This window comes from Miniopterus schreibersii, assembly GCF_964146895.1.
Source record: "Miniopterus schreibersii genome assembly, chromosome: 8".
NCBI classification, from domain to species: Eukaryota; Metazoa; Chordata; class Mammalia; order Chiroptera; family Miniopteridae; genus Miniopterus; species Miniopterus schreibersii.
The window spans coordinates 6599983-6627925 of NC_138109.1; the positions used below are offsets into that span (position 1 = coordinate 6599983).

At 37.9% G+C, this 27943-nt stretch overlaps 1 protein-coding gene across 6 annotated transcripts in view; it reads left to right on the plus strand.

Moving 5' to 3' along the window:
- RERE (arginine-glutamic acid dipeptide repeats) overlaps positions 1–27943 on the plus strand; it is a 346780-nt gene that overhangs the window by 79192 nt on the left and 239645 nt on the right. Inside the window, exons 1-2 of one of the 6 annotated variants that reach the window (XM_081143858.1) lie at positions 19183–19241; positions 20184–20359. The exons of 1 other annotated variant lie outside the window; for it this stretch is intronic. The gene's annotated coding sequence lies outside the window, so the exon portion shown is untranslated. 4 more of the 6 variants (XM_081143850.1, XM_081143853.1, XM_081143855.1 and 1 more) reach the window with 4 other exon arrangements.

Sequence of the window (27943 nt, forward strand, 5' to 3'; positions counted from 1 at the left end):
GTGCCCTAACTGAGGATTGAACCTGCAATTTTGGCTCTAAGGAACTGAGAGCTACCAGGCCAGGGCCTGCATTGATTTTTTTTTGGCAAGAATTTGCATTCAAGAAGATAGTCATTCTTATATTAATTACAATAATTAATTTAGTATAATGATAAATGAGGTAACCAATAGAAAACATGTATAAAATGGCAAGTATCAATTCTTAACCTGTTAATTGTTGCTAGGTGGCTGTCTTAGTATTGGTAACTATGATATTCCTTTAGCTGTTATAGATTACCACAAAAAATAAAACTGTTCCTTTTCCCAACTTACTAAATTAGCTCCTATTTAATGTTGAAGGGTAGCTAGGAAGATTGATAGTTCATATTTTATAACAAGCCTTGTTTTAGGATAATATGCTTTTTAAAGTTGAGCGCCTTTTTAGCCTTTCCCCAGTGACATTAATCCTTGACTGGAAAGAATAAACTGTAGTCCTCCATAACACCTGACTGCAAACTACAACCATAAAGCCTTAGACTGGTAAAACAAACATTTCTCAACCTTATAGCACAGACTTCCTGTTTTTAAAGCTTTTCTGACCTTCCTGAGAAAAAGACCAATACAGCTATGGTTACATCCTGTGGTTATTGTCATTAAAAAAAAAAATCTATTGAATTTTTCTAAAGCCCTTGAGTATAAAAGTGATTAATACACCAAAAAATGTAAATAGCAGTGGACTCATGTCTGATCTTTGGTAAGCCTTCAATAAAAGATAATAGAACCAGGGCAGCTTTTAATGCGTCTGTGTTCAATGTCCGCTACAATTGGAATGTCAGGAAAATCTCACATTAAAGAGACTTGCTCTATTCTGCAGAGATTGTAAAGGAAGCATTTGGCAGTCATTTCCTTTCACTTGTGAGAATGAACATGCTTTACATTATAATTGTTTAAACATACCAGAGTCTGCTGTTAGGGCTCTCGTATTTTTCCGTGTTAGAGTTAGCTTACTCTGAAGATTAGAGGGAATGGTCAGTGTTTAGATTTCATTGTTAGAATTAATTAAATAATGAAAATGTTAGAATGTCTTTCTTTGTACTAAGTTTTATTTCCTGCATTCCAAATATTTGCTTTTTCTAGTAAGTTAGAATTAAAAGTCATATGGATGTGCAGAATTTGTCTTCATGACAGTCTCTCTCACCTCTACCACTTTCCTTCTCCAAAACAAAAGAAACCGCCCTGTGTTGTTAAGGTCAAACCTTATTGAGACTGCGGCTTTTGATTTTTGTTTTAGCTAACGTATTGCATGTTTGAGTGGATATTTTGGACTATCTTTTGACATTGTCTAGAGAGAAGTGTGACTGGGTTGTAAACAGAAAAGTACTGGATCATTAACGCTACTTGTGATGTTGAACCTGGCAAATGATACTGATTTAATCTTTTGAATCATTTAAATTTATATTTTTCTTAAAATAGATGTTTGTGATTTTATTTTTAAAAGTTTAGTTTATTGGAGGCATATTTCCAGACAAAACATACTTAAGAATTTGTTTTAAAGGGCAAAGCAGTGTTTTGGATTTGTGTTATTTTAGTTTCACAAATATCTATCCATCTGGTTGAAATTTTTGAATTCTTGGTATAATGATTTCAGTTGAGGTTTTTAGTTGTCTTAAGATTATGGACTTTCGCCCGGCCCGGCGTGGCTCAGCGGTTGAGCGTCGACCTAGGATCCAGGCGATCGCGGTTTGATTCCTGGTCAGGGCACATGCCTGCGTTGTGGGCTCGATCAATGACTCTCTCATCATTGATGTTTCTATCTCTCTCTCTCCCTCTCTCTGAAATCAATAAAGATATATTAAAAAAAAAAAAAAAAAGATTATGGACTTTCAGTAAACCTGACTGTATCTCACTGATTTAATCACATATTGTCAGACCCCCCCCCCCATTCTATACATTCTGTCAGGGTCCTGAGTCCCTAAGCTGTTTCTTCCACAAAAATCTCTGTTTTTTAACTGTAATATTTTTCCAGTTGAGAAATCTCTCTTTTTACCTGTACTTTTGCCGTTTGAAAGTATCACTCTATTGGAATATTATAATTTCATCTATAGAATCTGAGATCTCTAGTGAGCTTAAAATAGAGATGAAAATATCCTTAAATATGTTTAAAACAGATGCTATCTTAGAAGTCTCTCTGCCTCATTCTTAAGCTGCTTTAAGGCTTATTTCACATCCTACATCCTGGAGAGGGCAACCCACTTCCAAAAACAAAAACCTCAGGCTTGACCTTTGATTGACTTACTATGTCAGATGAGCTTGCTCCCAGTGCACACTGAGCATCTGTTCTGTTCTTAGAAAAAAGTGATTTGATGTGTTGCAAGCTTTTGTTCCCACCCTCTCCCTTCCCACCCTATATATATATATATATATATATATATATATATATATATATATATATATATTATTTTAATAAAGTCCATAATTTTGTACTTAATGAAATCACACTTTAAATACATATTAGTAGTTTATCACTCAAATATATATTTGGGCTATGTAGGGAAGTGTTAAACAAAAAAGTTGTAATTAACGTCCATCTTTAATGTTGTACCTGTATATGGAATATGTGCTGTTTATAGTTTTACTAAAAATTAGCCTCCTTTAATTTTAGAATCTGATGTTATCTCTAGTTATTTTTCAAGAGTGTATTATATAGATTCCAACATTATTTAGGTTGAAGTTAACTCATAAGTTTTACTCTTAAATATAAAAGTAAATATTACGATTCTGGCATTAAAGGACATAAAAACTCACTTTTCCCCAATAATTTGGAATATTTGCCTAATTATTACAACATACATGTTCATGGTTTTCTGTTAAGTCTTTTTCTGTGGATATAATTATCACCAACAAAATCGATGTAAGTTTTTATATTTCTGTTCTTCAGCACCTTTACCTGCAAAGAAACTGTGAGTTGATCATTAAATGTTTGCTGAATGGAAAGTGATGTGATAAGTGAATGGATAGATAATTATATAGCAAAGTTATTTTAAAAATTCATATTAGTAAATGCCTGACCTTGATTTATACTTTTTTTTTTTTTAATATGTCTTTATTGATTTCAGAGAGAGGAAGGGAGAGGGGAAGAGAGAGAAACATCAATGATGAAAGAGTCATTGATCAGCTGCTTCCTGCATGCCTCCTACTGGGGATCGAGCCTGCAACGCAGGCATGTGCCCTGACTGGAAATCGAACTGTGTTCTCCTGGATCATAGGTCGATGCTCAGCCACTGAGCCATGTTGGCTGGGCTTGATTTATCTTTAAGACTTGCAAACTGGATTAGATGATAGTTACCTGTTATTAAAATAATAAAAGTCGTTTTGTAGTCCTAAAACCTGAGAAGTATTTTACATTTAATGTGCTAATTCTGATTTCATATACATTTTAGGATATAAGTATTATTTCCTTCCTTTTTTTTTTTTAAAGACACACTATTAATACTTACACCAGGGTAACAGGAGTATCCTGGGACTATGTGGGGGAAGCCGGGACATGTGGGGAAGGAAATTGATTTGGTTTAGGATGATTTGAGAGTGTCCGTGGGATACCATCATGGCGGAGCCCAGAGAGCATTTGAAACATGGATCTGTTGCTAAGAAGCAAGCTCAGGGCTGGGAAAAATAAAATTTTGCAATCAGCATGAAGCAGCTTGAGAGTGAATCTTCTCACTCATGAGAGATGCTGGACTGTGATAAGAAGGGGCTCAGCATTGACTACCTATTTTTAGGAGTCATGGAAAGAAATAGAGAATGGCCAGAGGATAGGAAATCTAGGAGGGTAGCTTGATTCAGTCTCTTTGACTAGATAATGCTTATCCATTGAGTGAGAGATTCCTACAGTATAGAAATACATATATGCACAGGGATACACATAGAAGTGGCTTATGATAATTAGGCACTTAAAAATTTATTTATTTATTTATTTATTTATTTATTTTTTTATTTATACATTTAATTGATTTTTAGAGAGAGAATACGGGAATGGGAGAGAGAGCGAAACATGGATGTGATAGCGAAACATGGATGTGAGAGCAAAACGTCAACTAGCTGCCTCCTGCATGCCCCCTACCAGTCATCAAGCCTGTGCCTTGACCTGGAATCGAACCAGCAACCTTTGTGTGCATGGGACAATGCCCAACCTAGTCATATCTGCCAACGCATAATTAGGCACTTTTTAATTATGGCACTCTCATACTATAGAAATCTGTGCAACTATAAAAAAGGAATTGGCTGTATAGTGAGAGAAACAAGTTACTATATAGCATGAGTAGTAGGATTTCATTTTCATGAAACAAAAATCAAGGGAATGAACCCCCAGACGAATATATATGTTCTTAAGTATTTGTATATGTTTGTATATGTGAGTTCTAGAAGAGAGTCTGGAGAGATGCACTTCAACTTCTTGAATCGAATTGTTTGGATTTTCTGTAGGAACATATGTTACTCAAAACCCAAAAGGGCTTCAAAAGAACTATGTTTTTTTCTTTTGAAAACTAAAAGTTTTGTTGTGTGGTACCATTTTTGTGAGTTGGAAAAAAGGAAAGAAGTGGATGGTTTGTTTAAAAATATAATTCTATTCTGCATAGTAATACAAAACAAAACCTCCCAATAACTATACAAACATAGCTAACTAGTACTACTTGATTCAGTCATGCTTAATTGACTTTGGAGTTCTTTTGACCATTTTGACACTGGGATGAGTTAAGTTACTTGATCTGAATGATTTTACTAGATAATGCTTAGAAAAGAATGTTGATTGTCTCAACTTGATAGTTGTAATTTTGGCAGACCTCACTAGTTATTGTTAGATGAATGTTACCTTTAAACTTCCACATAAAAATGCAATCTCTTTCCCTCTCTAGTGGTCTTGGGAAGTAGGCCAAAGCCCCCTTCCTTAGAAGATGGGGCCTGTCTTCTTGCTGTGTCAGAATCAGAGTGGAGGGAGTAAATGCAGGGTAGTTGTTAAGGTTAAGGATCTGGAATAACCTGGTTCCTGTTCAACTGGTGCTAAGGTTATACTTCACATTTCCCTTGTGTACTGTTCATGGTCACAGCTTTAATGTTAGTTTAACTAGACTTTGTATTTAATTATAACTGTTTGGGTAAAGTCAGATGTCAGCTCACTTGGCTGCATGCTGAGGCCTGTAGAATATGGAGTGCTTTGCTTCTAACCGCATCTGTTGTCTCCTCTCATTATCTGTTAATGGTACTCAACTTGACAGGGTTGTTTTGATAAATGAAGGGTGTTATAAAATCTGGAGCTGGAATTTATGTGGAATGGAGCTTAGGACAAAAGGAAGCAATGGCACAGACAAGGCCAGGGTACAATGTGGGAATTAAGCAGTGCAATGTAGAATGTTGAAAATAACCACAAGCATTAATTTGGGGTGAGGATGGGATATATTAAATTTTTTCATTCCTCTCACATGCTGTTTCTTTCACCTTTTCATGTGCTTATCTGAGAAATTGTCTTGTAATAACTTCCATTTCTTATCTATAAATCTCTTAATTTAAAAGCTCACATTAATGGGTTTAAATTAATTTTTCACTTTGAGGAGTTGGGAAGGGTGGTTTTGGAATGGTATATATAACTGAGTGGAGTCCTCAGCTCAAAAAGAACTCTTACAGAGGCTTCCATGTCAGGGAAATAGAGGTCTTTTAGAGGGGGAAAAACTGAAAATAAAGAAAAAGTTTAAGGTAAAAGAGAGGGGAAGGATTATTCCTCTCCCCTCATTTATAGCTGAATTTTGAATTTTGTAGTACTTTTGCATTCAGAGAAGCTTGAAAGACAAACTAGTGTACAATGTGCTCTGAAAATTTTATGCTCTATTTATATTGCTCTTTGTGTGTGTACAAGATTTAGTGATCTATCCAGTTTACCTGTTGCTGTTTGTCCCTTGCTTAAATGCCAGGTAAGTAGGAAGAACTTGGCTTGAATAAATTAATGATGGTTTCTGTACCCCTTAAATTAAAAGTGTAGCTTGCAAGTAAGATCCTGGTTAGGGTATCGGTGTTTTTCTGAGCTACCCTTAGCACAGTTATTTACATCTTTATAAAGTGGGGATGAAAATCTTCCTTTTACTAGACTTTTAATGGTTAATAAAACATGCTATTTATTTGGATAGATGTTACTTATTTGAGAGAGGCTTTTTTTGTGCCAGGAACTGTACAGAGAGTATACAAAAGGAATAAAACAGGATTGTTGCCCTCAATTCACTTATTCTTTCCATAGATCTGTGTGCTTGACACCCGGTACAGTTAGGCACCACTTAATGATGGAGACATGTTTTGAGAAATGTGTTTGTCGATTTTGTCATTGTGCAAACATCCTGTAGTGTACTTACACAAACCTGGATGGTATAGCCTACTACACACCTAGGCTGTATGGTATACTACCCTGGTATATGTGGTCCGTCATTCACTGAAACCTTATGATGGGCAAATGTATAGAGCTTTCTCTAATGGAACCTGCTTTCTAGAGAGGACTATGGACTTTAATCAGAGAATTACAACAATGAATTATAAACTGAGATAAATGCTCACAAGGAAAGGAACACAGTTCCCTGAGAACTTGTAACAAAGGAACTTGACCTAGAATGGGGCCTCAGGGAAGCTTCTCTGACAAAGTGATATTTGACCTGAGATCTGAAGGAGGAATAGGCTTTAACTGTGTGTGTGTGGTAGGGAAATATTCCTGCTCTCTTGGGAAGAAGCAGTGATGGCCTGCAGTAGAAATCCTGATACCTTGGGGAAATTGAAAGACAGGTGTAATTGAAAGATGCGGGACTGGGTGTGGAGGGCTTATCAGAGAGGATGCAAGACAAGGACAAAAGAACGTAAGTGTCATAAAGTGCTGTCAGAGCATTTAGGATCCTGAGAGACTAGGCGTAGTATGAATTTTAAAAGAGTAGTTTGGCTGTTCTCACCAGCCCTTTTCAATTCACCTTAAACCACCATTTTTAAAAAGGTCTGCAGGAAAACAAAACAAAACTCTCTTCAGCCTCTGCCGCGCGCGCGCGCGCGCGTGTGTGTGTGTGTGTGTGTGTGTGTGTGTGTGTGTAGCTGGTTAGAAAATGGAAGTGTTTCCCAGCATAGGAGTGCCTTTTGTAGCTGGCTGCAGGGTCAGCTTCATCTCTGATATGGATGGAGTGATCTCAGAGTTACTTGGTTATGAAGCAGATTTTCAAACTGCATGCCAGTGATGGACTCATTGAGGAATGGTGTTTAGTGGGGCTTATAGCAGAGCTGCACTTGCACTATATACCACATCTGATGATTTTTTAAAAATTGGTATCTTTTGAGAGAGAGAGAGAGGAGAGAGAGAAACATTGATTCATTCCATTTATTTATGCATTCATTGGTTGATTCTTGTATGCGCCCTGACCAGGGATTGAACCTGCAACCTTGGTGTATCAGGACAGTGCTGTAACCAACTGAGCTAACCAGCCAGTGCCAGAACACCTCTAGTTTGTATTGACTACAGCCACCTTTTAGGGTGGCAAAAACATTATGCTTCATCTGCTCTCACTCTTAGTGCTTGTGCTGTTAGTAGTTTTAGGTAGATATTTCTGTCTCCTGTAGAGTAACTTGATTTTTCTATAAAAGAGATCAGCAGAATGATGTTTAAATAGCAAATGTTCATGTCAGCATTTCAGTTTGGTTGTCTGTGCCGGCACGTACCCCTACCCCCACCCCGGTCAAGAGACTGGGCAAATCACTTATCTAAGTCTCTGACTATTGGTAAGAGGGGCCCTATTAATTCAGTGACATTATTGCACCTTGGGAGGTCCAATAACATTTATAAAACTATTCGAGAGTTCAATAAAACTTGCCTAGAAGGCAAAAGATGTAATATTTAAAGATACTAAAAGTAATCATTTGAATTTTGAGCTTGTGACTTTCAAATTTGGGTTGACACCGAGTAAGCTTAATACTCTGAATTCATATTTTCTACAGTCTCTTATTTAATAGGAAAATTTATCTGGGCTGCTACTACTAGGGAGTACATACTATGAATGTAATTTAATTTTAATAAATTTTAGCAAGTTGATTTATGTTTACCATATTGGATGTGGGGAAGAAACTAATTTTAAATTAACAGTTGGTAATTCTATTTAGATGCACATAAAAATGGAATTAATGAGGGGGGTCTGGAATCCTGTGGGGTATATGTATATTTAAGGCCGCTTGGCAAGGAATGTGCATTTATTTTGCTTCCTTCTTAGATGGACAATGAAGCCTGATTTAAGTATGCCTTGTTTAGAAGATGAATCTCTGATTTCTTGGGTAAAAGGATTGGAGGGAAGAATTTTAAACAAATAACTTAGAAAATTCTTAAGTTATAAGGAAAATTGGGGTCAGAATTATTGTGTGACACCAAACAATGATTCTCTACTGTGCATCTTTAAACACTTTGGGGGTGTCTATGATTGTTGGTTATTTCATCTGCATTTATTAGACGTCAGAAGTGGTTGGTATTAATATTCCTGGCAGAAGCAGAGGCACCTCTAGGACGTGTGAACTGCTGATCACTCACGGGGATGCGCTGCCTCTTTAATATCTTGCTTGCAGATGCATTTTCTAGCTGACCACGCTATTAAGAGCTGCCATCAATCACGCAGCCTCTCAGTTCCGGCTGTCAGCAGGGGAGGGAGGATTGGGGAGATTTGAGGCTGGCCCAGCCTAGGAAGGAGATAAAATTGCAGCGGCTTTGTGTGTGCGCGCGCGTCCTCGGTGGCAGCGGGCAGGAGCGCGCCAGGAGCAGGCCGGGCTCCAGCCCGGGTTTTGCAGGCCGCCGCCGCCGTGGGGAGGCTGCTCTTTCTCTCCGGTGTCTGGGTCTCAAGCATGTGGCAGTGGTGGCCCAGCCTCTGGGGCTGAAGGAGCGCGGCCGCATACCCCCAGCCGCGGGCGGGGCCCCGTGTGGCCACCGACTCCCCCCTTGGAGCCTCTGAGCTGTGGGGACCTGTGACCGCTTCTCTGCGCCGCTGCCCTGCATCGGACAGGGGGCCTCCTTTTGTTTAGCAAGTGCATTCTTGCCCCGAGCCCCCGCCCGCCCCTGCCCACGGCCTGAGTTTGGGGGCCCCGCGCTGGAGGAGGACGAGGCCCGCAGGCCCAGCTCCTGCTGCTGACCGGCCGCAGGCAAGTGGCCAGCGACTTGTGCTGTGAGGGGGATGCGGGTCTCTGGCCAGGAAGTTGATCAAGTGTGGGCGCAGGGCTCTCGGAGGTGGGTGTGCGGAGTGCCGGAGCTGACCCTAGGAACGACGAACAACTCTGGTGTTCCCAAGAATGGTGGTGGCTTTCCAGGAATCGGGAATCTGTATTTGTTGTGTCCCGTTGCATTTCTGTTGGCTTTACTAGTCCCAATCACATAAATCAATTAAGAAACATCTTTGGGGCAGAAAACACATGATTTTTAAAGAACGTGTGTGTATTTTTGTCTTCTCTGAAAGGAAAGCCTTACGATGAACAATGTATAATCCAAAAGTCACTGATCAGAAACTTCATTGCTTACTGTGGAGTAAATTTAAATTGAAAAATGGATTTGATGGACTTGATTATAATTTAGGGGTATCTTACAAATAATTTATTTCTTAGACCAAAATATGGTTATTTTACCGGAGTAGCTAAAATGCAGAGATAGTTTTGAAGAAGATTGCTTGCTTGAAGTTTAAATTGTTAAAAATTTTTTGGTTTGAGATGGTGGCTTCCCCACCCCCTTCCCCTTGTTTACTCAAATCTTGTACTCCCTTGGAAGCTATGGGGAGACCTGCTTGACCACTCTTGTTTGCTGAGAGAGAAACTCCTGTAATAGGTTACTTTGTTTTACTCTTCTGGGCGCACATGTGCCACTGTTCTCCTTGGGGCATTGTTCAGCTGGAGGCCGCCTCTCAGCCATATGGAAATTAAAATAAAAAAGGTATGCGAATGAACGCAGGGGTCAACAGAGATTAATTTTTCCCTTTGAAATTGTGTATCAGTGTGCTTTAAGATTGAGACACTGAGTAAAAGTTGAGAACAGAGTTGACAAAGTCCTTAAAATCCTGTGCCAAAATTGCTATACTGAGTCTCCCTCCCTCCCTTCCTCCCTCCCTCCCTCCCTCCCTCCCTCCCTCCCTCCCTCCCTTCCTTCCTTCCTTCCTTCCTTCCTTCCTTCCTTCCTTCCTTCCTTCCTTCCTTCCTTCCTCTCCAAATTTAAAGTAGACATGATTAGAAACCTTACAGATGGGAGCAATATCCCATGTAAACCCGTTGATCTGTGGGCAATTATTTCCAGATGCACAGCCATCTCTACATTTTTATGTGTGTTAGATTTGGGCTCTAAGAAGCAATTGCTTTTCTGAATATTTACATTGCCTAGTAAAATAACACAAGGAAGACATTTTAGAGGCTTTACAGTAACTTCACAATAGTGTGGGAGTAGCAGTTAGAAGCTTGTATTTGTTTTTTCCAACTCTGTAATTTAGTAGTGTTTAAACTGTTTTATAAAGATCTCTGGGACCAGTGAAAGGTGGTTTTCAGTCCAGAGCACTTGAGTGCTCATTGTACTCTGGCAGGCCCTGGCGCGCTTGGCAGGCCGCGCTTGAAATGTTATTTGATCTGGTTGCATGATAGAATTGACTAAGATTACGCTTTTTCCCTCCCCCGTGGCTGTTGAAAGTGATGCATCAACGAGTACTGTGCAGTAACATATTTAGAGACTCAACCTAGATTCATTCACTCTAAGAAGGTTTCCAGAAAAAAACGCCATTTAGATTTTTGTCTTGTTTTGTGGTTTTGCATTTATGAATCGAGGCGAGAGCTGACGTAATGTAGCTGTACCACTTCCTTTGTGTGTGTATGGGTTTTTATAGCCTGTGTTCCTATAGGATATGTTCCAGTCTACATGGTTGTGATTATTTCTGAAATGCTTGAATGTGTGTATATTTTCAACTGGGTACCTCAGCTTTGTGCCAATTTATTGTTTACATTGTAGGTCTGTAGGGGTGACGTGAGGGGGAGGAGTGTGATGGTGAACCCTGCCAACTTGTCAGTAAGGTTCAGTGAATTGCCTGTGTGTTATGCATACTAGCCTTTCATTTTAATTAGTGCAACTGTGTACAGCTGTTAGGTCAGAATGCATTGGCTGCTCCTGCAGGGCAGTTTTATCTTACACTAGAGGTTTTATGGACTTGTCTGGCTGTGTTTCTTAATCCCTTCCCCATTGCCACCGTGTCTGCTTTTAAGCAAGTGATACAACAAGGCAAGCTTTTGTTTACTCATGTAATAGTTTACTTGTGAGAGATTTATTTTTGATTTTATTTATTAGTAGGTCTTACATTTACTATGCTTTTCCAAGGTCAAAGGGTTTCGCTTGCTATTGTGTAGTCAAAGTAGCCAGTTGAACCATCCATTTTATAATGACATAGGAAGCCAGTATTTTTTCTTCTTCTTCCAAACTTGTTCTTTGTTTGCTATTCTAGGATTAGTCTGTAAAACTCAAACAGAAATAAATGTTAGTTCCATGGAGATAATAACACGGTTAAAATGTTTCCCCCTGTCTCTTACCTCTTGTTACACTGTACCAAAGGGACTTAGTGAGCCATTGACTAATAGCAGTTTGGCCATGGGCTGGATGATTAATAGAAGGGATTAGAAATGGCTCTGTTCAGGGACATGTGTGGTCATCTTCAAATTGTAAAATGTGTTTTTTTTGCTCCAAGTTATTGGAAAGTATTTACTTTAAGATTGGGTAGCTTTGTGTCTTTGAATATAGGCCTATGACACAATCAGGCTTTTCAGGCTAAAATAGGTTGTCATGTGAATGACATATTTTTCTCAATGCTCTGGTCTCCTTATTGTTGCCTTTGTCCTGAGATATCTCCATAGGCTTCTAAGGCTGTCTACCACATTTTAAAAAAGGAGCAAAAGTCAAAAGCCAAATTGAGTGAACACTTTTTATACAAAGAGTGAATGTGATGCCTTTTGCAGAGGCCCAGTTTACTGATAGACCTTGGGGATGTTGGGGACACTGGTGGGATGGTATTGGGTTCTGCTGGGGTGGGAGGGAAGGGAAGTTGGCTTAGGTTGAGAGATCTTTTAACTCAGTGAAGAAATGGGTCCTTCTTAAAATAACCTGGAATGAGGAAAGAGAGTGTAACATTTTAAAGAAAAATCTGATAATTTTAATATAACTAATCTAGAAAATGTCTTCTCTAATTAAAAGAAATAAAAACATTGGAATCAGAGACTGCTGAATCTATAGAAAAAATAGAGGGAAGGAAGTTAAGTAGCCTAGATTTAAACAGGTTATTTCAAAAGTGCATTTGTAAGTATTTTTTCTTTTTGAGACCACATTTCTTCATCCCAGATGTTAATGGTTGTGGATTTGCCCTCCAAAATCTATCTAATCCTTGTTGTATTTGTAATGAAAAACAATAGAACAATAATGTCGGCATTTAATTAACAGTGAAATAAGCATAGTCATACTCAATTTTTAATGCTATCACCTGGAGCTATGCTGGTGTAATTAATCAATTTACTCATGTATAGTTTGGTGGTAAATAGCTAGGCTGCCTGAGTTTCATTCCTTGTTCCACCACTTACTGTGAGACCTAGGATAAGTTACTTAGCCTCTTTATGACTGGTGAAAGTCTACCTTAGAGGGTGTGTAAAATTCTTTGCAATGTGCCTGGCATGTAATGACAGCTAATACTTAATATAGTGAGCACTAATTATGCTCTAGGTCCTGTTTTAGTTGCTGAAGAAACAAAAACAGATAAAGTTCCTGTCCTCACAGCACGTACGTTCCAGCAGAGGAAGACAAAACAGATACAGAGGAGCATGATGATTTCTGAAACTTCAGAGGTAACTTCTGGGCGTGCCAGTGAGTTTTTATTTTAGAAGTTTAATATGGGACGTGGAACATCAGTGTTTAAGCCACTTTTTCTTCTTCCTTGATAAAAATGTGTTTCTCACACTGCTAGGTGATTTATTAGTAATTGTTAACAATTTTTGGCTCACAGGTGGAATAGAGGAGGAAGACATTTTTTCTGGGAAAGACAAAAAAAGGGATGAGAGAAGAAATTAAAGGTAGTGACTCGGTTTAAGTGCCCAGCAGTAGAAGGGGAATGTTGAATCATGGCCTGTCCTTCAAAAGAAACATCACGGCCCTGACTCGTGTGGCTCAGGTGGTTGGGCATCATCCTATGTGCTGAAAGGTCACCAGTTAGATTCCTGGTTAGGGCACATCCTGGGTTCAGGCCCAGGCTAGGGTGTGTTCGGGAGGCAACTGATTCTCTCTCTCCCCCTCTCCTTTCCTCTTTCTCTCTAAATATATATATATATATATATATATTTTTTTTTTTTTTTTTTTCAGGGCACATTAATCGTATATAAATGTATATTTTAAAAAAAGAAATATTATACATTTAGGATTAAAGCTCAGTGGAGAAAACTGTAGATGCCCATCTGTTTATGTAAATGGTTCCAATTATGTACACACTTAAATTTTCTCACAGAGACTAAGGAAAAAGATTAGGAAGAAATACACAAAATGGTAATAGTGCTAATCTCTGGATAATGGATGATTTCATTTCCTTAATATTGTTCTTCTTTGCATGAATGACTTAATTCTTGCAGGTTTAAATGCCTCTGAAGTACAAAGGAGGAAACAGGTTTAGAGAGAGGTTAAGCGATTTGACCAAGGCCCCACAGCTAGTGAGTGGTGAGGCCAGGAGTCCAAGCCACATCCTGACCCCCTGTTTTTAACTTGACCACCTCTCATCCTATAAAGGTGACCTTTGTAAAAGGGCCTCACTTGGCCTCCCCGCCCCATCCCAAACTGTGGTCCATAAGGCTTTGGGATTTATGTTAACCAGAGGGTACTCACTGAAACTTAAATAGAAGGAGCTAATGCTGAGGTAATGCTTGTACATGCAGTTATTGGAAAAGAAAAGCCAATATTCTGGCAAGAGGAGGAAATGGAAGAATGACTTGAGAAAGAGGTCTTAAAGGTACAGCATCATAAAAGGGTAAAAGGAGGAGATGCTTCCAAGTGGGAGTGACAGTACAATCATATTGTACTAGGTTTTGGACTAGAGAATGAGAATTGAGACAACACTATTGAAAATACAGCATTTATTTAATCAGGAGTGAGGTAACCCCTGAGAATTTGGTGAAAGCAGAGCAGACAAGGAGGTGGAGGATGGCCTGAGATGTGTAGAAGCTAATTTGCAGTTGGTAAGAAAATGCTGAGAAGCTTGACAGTAAGAGAAAGAATGATAGAAAGTAGCTAGAAGAGGCTGCAGGTTAACAAAGTTAGCTGGTTGCTGCATCAAGAGATTAAGGGCTATGACATTCTGTAGGTAGGACTTTAGGATGAGTAATATGACTGCTGTGTTCATGTTTTCGGGTTAAAAATGAGGGAATGGAGGTGAATCACTATAGAAAGTAGAAAACATTTTAATTTTAAAGGATTAATAAGAAGTTAGTTGTGAAGAGTTTTTAAGAATATGGAAGGTAGGTATGGGAAATCCTTTATAAAATTATTTATGCTAGGAAGATGTGTAATAATCACTCGGTTTTAAAGATGAACAATTAGATCTGTTTCTCATGTCTTATTTTCCACGAAGTGAAAACCACAACTGTGGTTTAAAAAAGGGTCAGTTTATATGTGACTGTTGAACTTCAAAGGAACAAAGTAGAGTGTATATACTGTGCATTTGAAAAGCTGCTTAAGTCAAAAGCCTCCAGGTGGTGTGTGCTGCTGTGTTCACAGCTGTATTTACCACAAGCTCACCAGATTATCTACTAATAATTTTAAAATAGCTGGGTAGAAACAGTGGTATATTCAAGTCTTTGCTGGTTGTGGACCTCAACAACAATAGTGACTTTACTTGTATGCATTTAGGAAAGTGCCAGTTGAAATGACTTCCTTCCTTTTGCATTGCTGTCAAGATTTCTAACTTGGGCCAGTTTATGCTTTGCATAGACAACCAGAGTGCTTACATACAGAAGTAGATAACTAGGTTTTAAAAAATTTACTATTATTTTTTTAATGTGGTCTCTTATGAGTAGATTGGAGAATGGCTTTTGACTATCTTTAAAAAAATGTTTTTGTTAAAAATGTTTTTAATTTTAAAAGTGTTTTGGGAGGTGATGCCTTACACATATATAATATTATATAGTCAGCACCTGTAATTTTTGGTATTACCAACAAACAAAAAAACAAGACAAAAACCCTGCAATATTCAAATCTGCTCTTTAATATAAATTACTTTTTCTCTTACAAAAATTTAATACAAGTTCTTTTGGGAGCACTTATATTACTAAGTGTTAATTCTCTGGGAGGACCACACGTACTACTGTTTATTTACTTAGTAAAGCAAATAGTTTGCATAAATTAATTGTAAAACAGGAAAATAGCTTGAAACGTTATCTAGGAATTTTAAACATGTGAGGGCGCGCTAAGAAAGACATGCACATTTATCTAGATTGAACCTCCCGACCAATTATTTTCTTCCTTCTATAGGTATTTAGGTATTTATACCCTGTGCTCCACTTATGTATTCCTCCCTCAATAACTGATCTTTCTACTGTGTCCAAAATTTTGCCTTTTCCAGATGTCATATACTTGGAAGCATAGAGTATGTAGCCTTTTCAGACTGGCTTCTTTCACATAGTAATATATATTTAAGAATCCTCCATGTCGCTTTGTGGCTTGATAGCTTACTTCTTTTTATCACTGATTAATATCCCATTGTTTGGATATACTAGAGTTTATCCATTCACCTGTTGAAGTACATCTTTGTCCTTCCAAGTTTTGGCATTTACGAATAAAGCCACTATAAATATTCGTGTGCAGGTTTTGTGCAGGTTTTCAACTCATTTGGATAAATGTAATTTCTGATCATATGGTGAGAGTATGTTTAGTTTTGTAAGAAACTGCCGTACTGTCTTTCAAAGTTTCTGTATGATTTTGCATTCCCAGTTTCAGTGAATGAGAGTTCCTTTTACTTTACATCCTTGCTAGTATTTTCTGTCATTTTTTTATTTTAGCCATTTTTGTTTATTAAAATGTTTTAAATAACTTCATTTCTGGTGCCAGCTATATTGCAAGTTTTGATTTTGTCTATTTGCCATAGAGAAGAAATGAGGACCATAAATATTGTATATATGTGCCTCATTTTCCATCCTGTAGGTGAAAAGGCATAAAGGTATACATTTAGGAATAGTATAATGTGATTACTCTTAAAAAAAACAAACATGGGCATAATTCTGCTATAATGATTTTAGGTTATGATTCATGTAAAATATAGTAATATTAATATTGTAGTGTTTCCATGTAAATGTTATTTCCCCTCAGTTACCCAGCGTTTCTCATTTTACAGTATATTTCATTTTTTGTAAGAGAAAGATGCTTTGAGTGTTTTGAAATAAACTCTGTCAAAGGTCTTTATTTGCTAGATATTTATGGATGCGAAGATTTGTATTGAATGGTCAAGGCACTCAGACATAAGGAAGATTTGGTCCTGTCCTTGGAGGTTATAATATACCTAATAATAATTATAGCAGTGAATATTCAAGGGCATACTATAGGGCAGATATTGTACACTTCTAAGTTGAGGTACTTCCCAGTTATTCTTACTTAGAGCATTTTTGACTTTACATTTGTATAGTTATTGGAATTTACCATCAACCTAGCTGTGCTCTATACCTACCCAAAGCCTTGGTTGTGAAGATGATTTGGATAGGCTTTTCTGGTAGTTACGAAGTTCATTAATTCCCCCGCCAAGGGTTCTTACCTTTATTTTTATCAGGGACTGCATCAAGTATTGGTTCAAGTTATGGTTTCCCTCTGGAACAGAGTTTGTGATCATTTGGTTCCATTTCACAGTACACAGTTGCAGGTAGTTTGTGGAACTCCTGAAGCCCATCCATGGACCTCTCATTAAGAGCTCCTGTTCTAGTGAGCCCTAAGTCTCTATTGAAATTTCTAGGAAACCTTTGTATTTCTTATTTTTGGCAGATTTGCTTTTCTTGCGTAGTGTGGTGTGAGGCCACTGATGTGTATGGAGCCTTGTGGAGCTTGTCGTCTGTGTCTTGAATGGTTGATCCAGGGGTCCCCAGGCTGCTGTTTGCCATGGCAGATTGCCTTTATGAGGATCCAGAAGAGAAACTATTCTCAGTTCTTTGTACCAGAAAGAACTGACCTCCTTAGCATGTGGTTTGTTTTTAACTTAGGTATTTAGAATCCTGTGGCTGATTACATTTTCTTTGAGCTATTTGCTTATAAAATTTTGGCCACATCTTAAAGAGGGTGTAAATAGCCCGGCCGGGCATGGCTCAGCGGTTGAGCGTCGACCTGGGATCCAGCCGATCGGGGTTCAATTCCCAGTCAGGGCACATGCCTGGGTTTCGGGCTCGATCAGTGACTCTCTCATCGTTGATGTTTCCCTCCCTCCCTCCCTCCCTCCCTCCCTCCCTCCCTCCCTCCCTCCCTCCCTCCCTCCCTCCCTCCCTCCCTCCCTCCCTCCCTCCCTCTCCTTCCCTCTCTCTGAAATCAATAAAGATACATTTAAAAAAAAAAGGTATAAATAAAATGAACCTGAACACTTTCTTCATGTTTTCATCTTTTCAGTTCCCCTTCTTCTATTGCAATGTTCCTTTGTCCCAGCAGAAAGAGAAGCAATATAGTATAGAGCACAGGCTCTGGCCTGTATGAACTCTGAGACTTGCCTTATGGCCTGAGGAAAGTGTTTGACCCCTGTGTGCTCAGGGTCCTCTATAAATCATTCCTACTTTGTGTGGCTACTGGGAGGGTAAAGTGGAAAACTTGTAGAGCAGTACCTGGTACATGTAAGTGCTGAATAAATCTCAGTTATTGTCATCATCCCAGTTCCCTCGTTTATTTTGAACTTTATTTCATATTGCCTGAATCTCAGTAAACTGCCTTAAGTAAGCCACTTTTAAAGTAAGCCATGCTATAAATCTTCCCCACCCTTTTTATTTTATTATGCAAAGGTTTAATTTTTGCCTGAAGACAGTCATTTAAAGAAATTATGTAGGGGAGTGCTATGGACTGAACCAAGTGTCGCGCCCCCCCCCCCCCCCCCCCGAGTTCTTTATGTTGAAGTCCTAACCCTAACGTTTTGGTATTTGGAGATGAGGCCTTTGAAGGTAATTAGGTTTAGATGAGGTCATGAGGTGGGGCTCCATGATGAGAATAGTGTCATTATAAGAAGAGAAAGACCAGAGTTCTCTTTGCCATTTGAGAACACAGTGAGAAAGCAGGGAGCTGAATTGGCTGGAACTTTGATTTTGGATTTCCCAGCCCCCAGAACTGTGGGAAATAAATTTCTGCTTTTTAAACCACCCAGTCTATGGTATTCTGGTATAGCAGCCTAATACAGAGAGTAGATTTCATACATGCAGAGTAGAAGATGATCAGTAGCTTATCATAGAGACTTAGCTTTTTGAGAGTGAAATGGGGATTATGCTTCTGTTTGCAGAAGGCTTTACATCTACTGAACAGCCAGCCTTAGCCTTCTCTGACCTCTGTTTTGGTCCTCACAGCTATCTTATGAAGGAGACAGAGCAGATGCTGGCTTCTCAGGTTACAAAATGAAAGAGCCAAGTCTACAGAAGTTAATTGAGTTGCCTACATTCACAATTTCCATTTTGGAAGTAGCCAAGCCTCTTAGTAGCTGTGTTCTGTCTTCTATATCTGTTGTTCCTTCCATGAACACCTTAATATTGTCAGTTGAGTGTTCTAATCCTTTTGCTTAGAAGAACATAACCTTTATTTTTAGTCTTTGTAGGGATATTATTCTCAAAGTGGAGAAATCTCCCACTTTTTACATTTTTGACATGGGAACTGAAACATCAGTGGTGAAATTGTTGAATTTGTATCTTTCCTTTCTCAGGGAGAAAAATGGAATTTATGAATTAATTGGCCTGCTGGTAAGATTTGAAGTATAAAATTTCTGTGAAGTATCATAATTCTAAGGAATGTGACAGTACCTGAATTAGTACTTAAAACATATTATCTTTCTATTTTGGTCCAAGTATTGGTTTGTCATTCAGTCTTGCTGATGAATGTCTAGAATGTAGTAGTTATAGTAGTACATAGTAGGAGCTGTGTACAGTCAAAAGATTGCCATTCATTTCAGTTAAGGTGAATTGAGTATGTCTTGATCAAAGAGAAGAAACAGGAGTGTAAGGAGCTACAAACTGTAAGTAGTTAAAAGGAAAAAAAATTCTGCCCAAAACCCTAACCCAAACTTTGCTCTTTATTCTGAAAGAATTCTGAATTTTTTACAAAGTTAATACTGTTTATGCGCCATCAGAACATAACTGTATTTGCTCCATTCCCATTATATTTTAACAAAGAAACTAAAAAAATAAAATTTTTACTTCCTGATGATAAAATGATTTATTTGAGATTAAAAACTTAGATTAAAAAAACCCTCATTGAGATAAAATTCTCATAACAGACAATTCACCCATAATACAAGTGTACAAGTCAGTGGTTTTTAGTATAGTCAAAGAGTTGTGCAAACCATCACCATGATATCATTAGGAATAAATTTTTATATGGACTGTTATTAGTGATTAATTGCGTGCTTCTAGATAATCCTTACGTGTAAATTTGTACTTCTATGAGTAAGAATATAATTTAGCTATATGCTTTACCATTACAGTATATAATTGGCTTGAAGCATTCAAACCCAGCTTTTGTTTAGGTGGTTTGACATAAGGGAGTCAACTTCAGCCCAAGGTTAGATGACTCCCTTCAAGGGGTAAGGCAGCTATGATATGGTGTGAAAATGGGATGTCTTCTTAGCATATTATCTGGAGAAATTGCAACTTTCCCAGAGCATTGTTTTTATATGTGCTGTACTCAAAATGTGTTAGACATTTGCCATTTTCAGCAGTTTGTGATAAATAATTTTTCATTAGTGAAAAGGCAGCCAGCCATAGTTATGTTTCAGATGAGGGGAATTTCTTATGTTGATTCCTTCCCACGGTTCATCAAATTCAAGTAGGCCCTTAAGGCCGTGGAGCAATCATACTCAATTTCTCTTGTCCATTTGCTTGCCCAGTTTCCTAGATGACTTTCATACTTTCTCCTTTTACACTTCCTCCCTGTTTTTATGCTCTGCTTCCTGCTTCAGTGAGAAAAATCAAAGCAGTCAGAAGAGAAGTTCCACAGACTCCCACCACCTTGACCTACCTTGCAGCACAGGTTCTGCCTTCCTGGCTGCGGGTGGAGGGAGTGCTGTTCTCACGCCCTCCAATGCCAGCCAGCCCAGCCCAGCTGGTCCCTCCACTCCCACCCCTGCCCTCTCAGGTAATAATTTTCTGTCTCTCATGTTATTAATGTTTCAGACTCTACTGGATCATTCTCAACAGTGTACAAATGTGCTGCTTTTCTCCCATTGTAAAACAAATACAAAAACAAAACCCCCTTTTTTTTGACCTGACTCCCTGTTGGCTATTGCTTATTTCTCTGCTCCTCTTTGCAGCAAAACATTCCTTCTGCCTGAAATACATTTCCCCAGATATCTGTGTGGCCTCACTTTCGAGACTCACTGAGGCCTACCTTAACCCTTGGTGTCTGCTCCTGATTTCCCTTACCCTGCTCAGTTTCCCCTAGAATATTGTCTTTTCACATACTATATATGTATTTATTTCCATTACTTATTGTCCTGTACCTCCCAGTAGAATGTAAAGTCCTGAAGGACAGGGATTTTTAACTGTAGTTCACTGATGTATCCCCAGCAGGTAGAACAGTAACTGGCACATAGTAGGTGTCTGATAAATATTTGTTGAATCTCTACACTGTGCCTGGAACTCATGGCTTTAAAAATTATCTAAATGAATGTAACTGTTTATCTCTAGCTCTTACCCACTCAGCTGCCTTCTTCATTTCTCCACTTGGATGTTAATAAGCATCTAAAACTTAACATCCCCAAATGGACCTTCCAGTGTTTTCCCCTACACCGCACACAGTTGTAGGGTTTTTGTTTTTTAAACTCTCCAGCTAGTAGGATTTTACTTGTCAGTTCTTTTCTTTGGTGTATAAATTGTACCATCCAGAATGTCAGAGGTAGACTGCAACAATCTTTGGTTATTTAGTTTCATCTGGCACTTCTATAGCATTTTATAACATTTTTTGAATATTGAAAAAAATTCTAAACTGTACTATACCAATGAAAATAAATCAGTGTCCATTATTTAATTTACTTTAATTAACAGTATTTTTTTGTGTGCATTTTGTAGAACCATTAATTAGTGTTTTGTTTGATACTTGGAAATATGGTCTTAGCTTTCAAAGTAAGGAACTAAGAATGTTTGTTATTGAAACTTTGATTTAAAAATATTTTAATTGCCATGTACTTAGAAAGTATACAATACTTTTTAGGAAACTGTACTCAGAAGTTCTTCTTCGGGAAGACCAAATCATCCCTCTTAAAATCCAGACTTGAAATGGAGGGTTTCATCGAGACATGGAGTTAAGGGCATCTACTCTATAAATGCTGGTTAGATCACACAGCATTGCGAATATCGAGGTAGCTTTCTTCACATTGGATTTAAGTTGGCAATTACATTTACCATCTGCCAGTAAATTGTTAGATTTTTGTTTTGCCCATGAAACTCTTTTAGGGAATCTTATCCTGGTAGATAGTTCACAGAACATTGCCTGGACACTATAGGTGGACTTGTTAGGTGGAAAATTAGTGATTTATTGTATATATTTATATATACAGGGTATCCCAAAAACGTATACACACTTTGAATAATTATAAAGACAGTGTTTATGAGAATACATTTCATTTTCAAAATGTAATAGAATCAGCTGTTAAAGTGTGTATACATTTTTGGGGGATACCCTGTATTTATTTATAAACATTTATTTTAGATAAACATATAAATAAATACACACACATATTTAACAGTATTAAATTTCCCTGGATGATAGAGATCAGAGGAACTTGCAATAATGATCTCTCCTTTTTGGAACCAGTAAACCAGCAGAACAATCCTGTTTAGTCTAATTTAGTGCAGTGTTGTAAGGCAATCGGGTTGTAATCAGAATTTGCCAAGACAACCCAGTTGATCAGTGACAAAGTTGGTTGGCATTTGGTACATGGCAAAAGGAGAAATTTGCCTGAAGTTTTCACTTTTTACTTAACTAATTGTGTTTTCTTTATGCATCCAGTACATTGATGTAGGATCTGTTTTTAATAGTTATTTGCAAAAAGTTTAGTTTATGGTAGGTCTGTAAGGATGAGCTGTAAGGATAGAGAAACAGTCATTGGTTTGCAAGTCTGATAATATTATTTTTCTTTGCATAACACTAAAGTACTCTAAATTTAATCCTCAGTGTAATGTCTTGAGGTAGGACCGTAATTCCTATTTCGCAGAGGAGAAAATAGCTGAGAAGGTCAAGTTGCCTTACTTACAGCCCCTTGATATCTAGTTTGATTCCGAGTCTGATGCAATCTCCACTACATCACAGCCTCCAGATTTGTTGGAATAGTTGAGAAAGACATAGCAGAAGTGGATCACTGGGAGAGAGATTTCTGTAGATCAAATGTGATTGAATTTGGGTAGATTGGTTTTGGTCATATCTAAACATATCTACTACTTTGTCTAGGAGGTGTATTAGAGAATTGTTTTGAGAGGCAAGATTATTGTTTTGGACTTTTCCCAATAACGTATCTTTAAAATGAAAACAATCTGATTTCAGTTTTTTAGTTTCTCAGGAGCTCCTCAATTTGGTTCTGCTAGGGGTTGAATTTTAAAGTAAAGGGACCAAGGAGAGTGTTTATGTTAAGTATATGCTTTAAAAAAACCTTTCAATTCCAGCATTTAATAATAAAACACAAGGAAACAGAGGCTTGGTCTAATGACAGTGCTATAGGACTAATTTGACTTGTTGAAGTTAATGTTCCCTTAATAAATAAGCCATTTCCAGGTTCTTGGTGGGTGAATTTAACTAAGAACAGATTATGAATTATTACATTAATTCATATGAATTGTGCCAAATCTGAGAACATAGAAAAAGAAACTAACTTGTTTTTTACTATTGGTAGATCACATAGGATCCCCCACCCCTTTCTCTTTAATACCTTTTCTTCTAAGATTAAAATCACATCTTACATATTGACGTGTAGTATTTAGGAACTCTTATAATTAATCGACTTTAATTTCCTTTAACTTCTGTAACACTCATTTGAAAAAAATTGATGGGAAAACTTTCCTGGTTTTCAGAGCAGTAGAAACTCAGAAGCTAATAAACTACGTTTGTAGTTCATTGGTCTATCACTTGGGATCTGATGAGGATTAGTTAAGAAAAGGACTTTAATTGAAAACTGATTGCTTAAATTGAAGGCATCTGTGAATTACGTACTGGCACTCAGGAGGTTAGCTCTAAATATCTGGACTGATAAAGGGGTTTCTAATCCAGTTTTGGTGTTTAGCTTCGGAAGGTGACCAACTTGTCTTCTGTGTTGACTGCCATTGTAGGAAGCGAGATGGTGAGATGCGTGGGTCTTGTCATAATGGGGAGAGGGGATCAGAGGGCCTGTGATTGGGCTTAATCTTGATTGTCTTCTGTAGGAGCCACAGTGATTATTTAACCAAGTATTTTTGAACTTGATTAATGCTTAATTCATCATTCTTGTCTATTTAATCCTTACTTGAAATACGGTTGTTTTTTAAGTCTGACCCTTAGTCCTAATATAACAATTTGACAAATGATTTCATAAGCCTGTGCGTTTGAGCATTAATTCCATCATGTGAAAGGAAGGAAGGACTTTTTGTTTATGCCCAAGACATTTTTTTAAATAAGAAATGATTTCTTGTTTAGTGACACTGGCTTGATAATAGGTTTCTAGCAAGCTGTCTGTAATTAAAGAGCACGACTTTTACACTCCTAATGCATTACTCGGTAGACCGAGTCACTGAACACTTGTGTTTGGTCATTGATGTATGCTTTAAAATGAAGGCTTTTGGTACTCTTTGAACAATGAAACATTTAACATATCCGATAGTATGACTATGAATGGAAATTTTATTTACTATATGTCTTTTATTACCTCCTCTAAGGCCAACTGTAAAAAAACTAGCATTTAGAACCTTTGGTATTGTTAGCCTAGCTTTGAAGGAGGGCCTATGGAGTAAACTTGAGTTTGTTTTTTTAGTTAAGAATAGGTTTACCCTGGCCAGCGTGACTCAGCGGTTGAGCATCGACCTAGGATCCAGGAGATCGACGTTTGATTCCTGGTCAGGGCACATGCCCGGGTTTCGGGCTCCATCCCCAGTGGGAAGCGTGCAGGAGGCGCCCATCAGTGACTCTCATCATTGATATTTCTCTCTCTCTCCCTCTCCCTTCCTCTCTCTGAAATCAATAAAGACATATTAAAAAAAAAAAAAAAAAAGATTAGGTTTAATAGCCCCATGGAATTTTAGTTGTTATTTTATTTTAAAACAAAGTCAGATAGTAGGTAGATAGATTTTATTTTTACTTTCTTCCATAAATGAATATTTCCTCTTTTATATTTTTGTTGGCATCCTCTCCAAAGCAGCACCAGTAAGTAACTCTGGGGGATGGTTTTCTTGAGGCAATCTATAGCACAGCTTGCAGTTTCTGTGTGTTAATGAAGAGGTTTGTGGAAAGGTGTCCTTCTTCCCCGAACCTCCCTTTTTTTTTTTTTCTCTTTAGCACAGTTTAGCAACTTCATTTCTCTAGTCTTTAAATAGATTCATTAGATCTAAGTAGTGCCCTTCAGTGCTGCTCTCAAGCAGAGAATTTAGGGAAAAGTGAAGAGCAGGCCTAGAGGGAGGAATGGGATACAAAGGAAAAACGGGGCAGTGGGTACATAGTGCGGTATTGCGTTGTGGAATGTGGGGTGGAAATGCTCTCTTTGGTAGAGGGATGGCACTTGGTTTCAGTGGGCCCGTATTGCCTACTTCTACTAGAAAGTTCAGGTTTCGGTGTTCTTAATCACAGGTATATGGTGCGTAAAAATTGATAATTTGTTATGTTTGGTTTATAAAGTTATTCAATTGAGTTTTGGTGAGTCATGCTAATAGAAATTTAGAATCCAATTTTTTTTAAAAGAAAGTGAGGCATAGAGATGGTAAACAATACAGCCTAATTTCTGATTGGTCTCTTTGGGGTTCACCTGTGTTCATTCTACCAGACCATAGCATTGAGTAGTTTTATCTCCCACTTTTGAATCTGTTACCTTCCTGAGACTGAGATTCTCAGTTGCTCTTTGAATTGAATTAAGGCATGTGAAAGAAACATTTGGCATTTCTAATAAAGGCTTGGTTCAAAAAACCTGGTAGAGGCTGGTGTACCTGTGAATACATGTTCATTACTTGCCACTATAATTTTTATTGTAGGCTATATTACTTGAGTCAGCATTTTTTTAAAATTTATTTTCTTTTTAAATATATCGTTATTGATTTCAGAGAGAGGAAGGGAAAGGAAGAGAGAGAGATAGAAACATGATGAGAGAGTCATTGATCGGCTGCCTCCTGCACACTCCCCACTGGGGATCGAGCCTGCAACCCGGGCATGTGCCCTGACCGGGAATTGAACCTTGATCTCCTGGATCCTAGGTTGATGCTCAACCGCTGAGCCATATCTGGCCAGACAGCATTTTTCTTAAATAATCATTGCATGCTTCACATTCCTGGATATAGAGACATTTGTGAGTTAGTATACTGTTATCTTTGTTTTGTAGGTGACATTACTTTTCATCATCTGTACATGGGAAGGCTCATTGTCAGTACATAGTGAACATTTTGACCTCAAAGAAACCAGGAAATATACTTATAAAACAAGGCATGATCACAGTCATTTTATGAAAGTTCATGGGAGGTCATACTCAAATTGGACAGATTATTAAAGTCAGTACAACAACAAAATGCACATAGGAAAGTTTTACTTAAACCAAACAAAAAACCCCCAAGAAACCACATAAATTTTTCAGTGCCTCAGAACAGAAACTAGTTGTATGGTTTAAGAAGCAAGTTCAAGGGCTGTGCTTTTGATAGCACGATTATGTTGAAATATGAAGAATGTATTGTATTCCTTAACTGTTATAAAGGAATTGAAATGTAACTTACTTGCAGTTATTAGTCATGCAATTATGAAGAATATAGAGCTTGACTTTGTTATAGATAGAATATAGTATAAGGAAAGGAACAAGTCCCCATTTCACACATGAATGAATGGACTTAATCTCCTGGTATGATATAGCTACAGTACAAGGGACAACCTGGGGGAGAGGAAGGCAGAATTCTTTGCTGCTTAGCCAAAATAGGCTAGGACTCAGGGTAAATTAGACTTGTGATCAAAATAAGCCCCCAGTCTCATTAGGGCTTTGCACGATTATGCTTTAATAAGAGAAAAATATACAAAAATGTTTTTGGTGTGGAGTTTATTATACTTAAGTGCCTCCTTCCAAACCTAGAACCAAGTTGAGTTATTGTATTTTCCCAGATCTCTCACTATGATGAATATTAGAATATAAAATAATCAGTTCCCCCTTCTCCAATCCTGTCCTACTTTTTTAATACTACCCTGAAAATTCCAACTACAGACTACATTTTATTTTTACTGGGATCTGTGAAAAATCTCTGATGTTTATATGAGTATCTATTTCAGGTAATTTCTGTCTGTGCTGGTCTATAGTATAGATAAATTATGTTTTATTTTCTTGACTTAATACAAGGCCTGTGATGAGAACTTAAAGTTTGTTACCAAATCTCAAATTGTGTTTAATAGCACTGGCTGAATTTAGGCATTAATGATTTTAGGTTTCATCTCACATTGCATATTATAGGAGAAGGTAGAATAATATAGAGAGAATAATTAAGCTAAGCAAATATTCCACAGTGTTAGATGTTCTAAAGTCAAATAATTGCTATAGAAATTAAAGCTTAGCTTAGCTAAAGAGCCAGTTGTCTTTACCTTTTAAGATGGGTAAGATGTGGCTTTCAGAAACCCATTTTCAAAGCACCTGACAAAAATATTAAAAAGACTTCCAGGTTACTATAAATAATTTAGTATTTGAACAGTGACCTGTGAGATCCTTATAATTTATTCCTTTTATATAAAATTCATATCTGGTTTGGTTTGGAAGTGCTTGCATCATTGTAAGAGCTATTCGATAGCAGTGTATCTTATTGTTGGTTAGACATCTCTTGCTGCTCCTCCCGCCTCCCCCTCCTCCCTTTTATTTTTCTTTCAGGATGGTTTTTGTTAGCTTTTCTGTAGGAGGACTAGTGGTTTTAAAAGCCCAGGAAATTTGTTTTTAGGGACCTCTTCTCCCCATTTTTAACATTTCTCTCTTGGTGCTTAAAATTGTATTACAATGAATTTCTGAACTTCCATCTTCTCGTCTGTTTCACATGCTATCCTACTTCTTTTCTCTGTCCCTCCACTCGGGGTTGAGCTGTTGGAAATTTTGACCTGTATTTATTATTTGTAGAAGACACATGGCAGTGTTTTCTTGACATGCGTTCCTGCCAACTTGACCCATATTAGTGGGAGCAGTTTTCTCCTATTCTTTATTTACCTGTGTCCTTTACATGGGCTGTAGTATTTGTAACCCTAATCTGAGCTGGATGTGAATCGTGAAAGGGTGTTCTCGCACTTCTGAATCCATGGGGAACTAAGGTGGCATAAATCTTTCTTTTCCTTTTATCCTGGCTGAGTGCTTTCTGTTCTCCCAAGGACCCATTTAAGCAGAGATGTTGTATTTCACAGTCCCTCTTTCCTTTTTACCTCGAAGCCTGCAATTCTGGTTCTCATACCTCAAGGTCTAAGCTTTTCCCAGACCCCTCCTCCTCCTTACTCCCCCTCCCCTCCCCCACCCATGTGACTTTATTCCCTTGTTCTTGAATTGTTCCT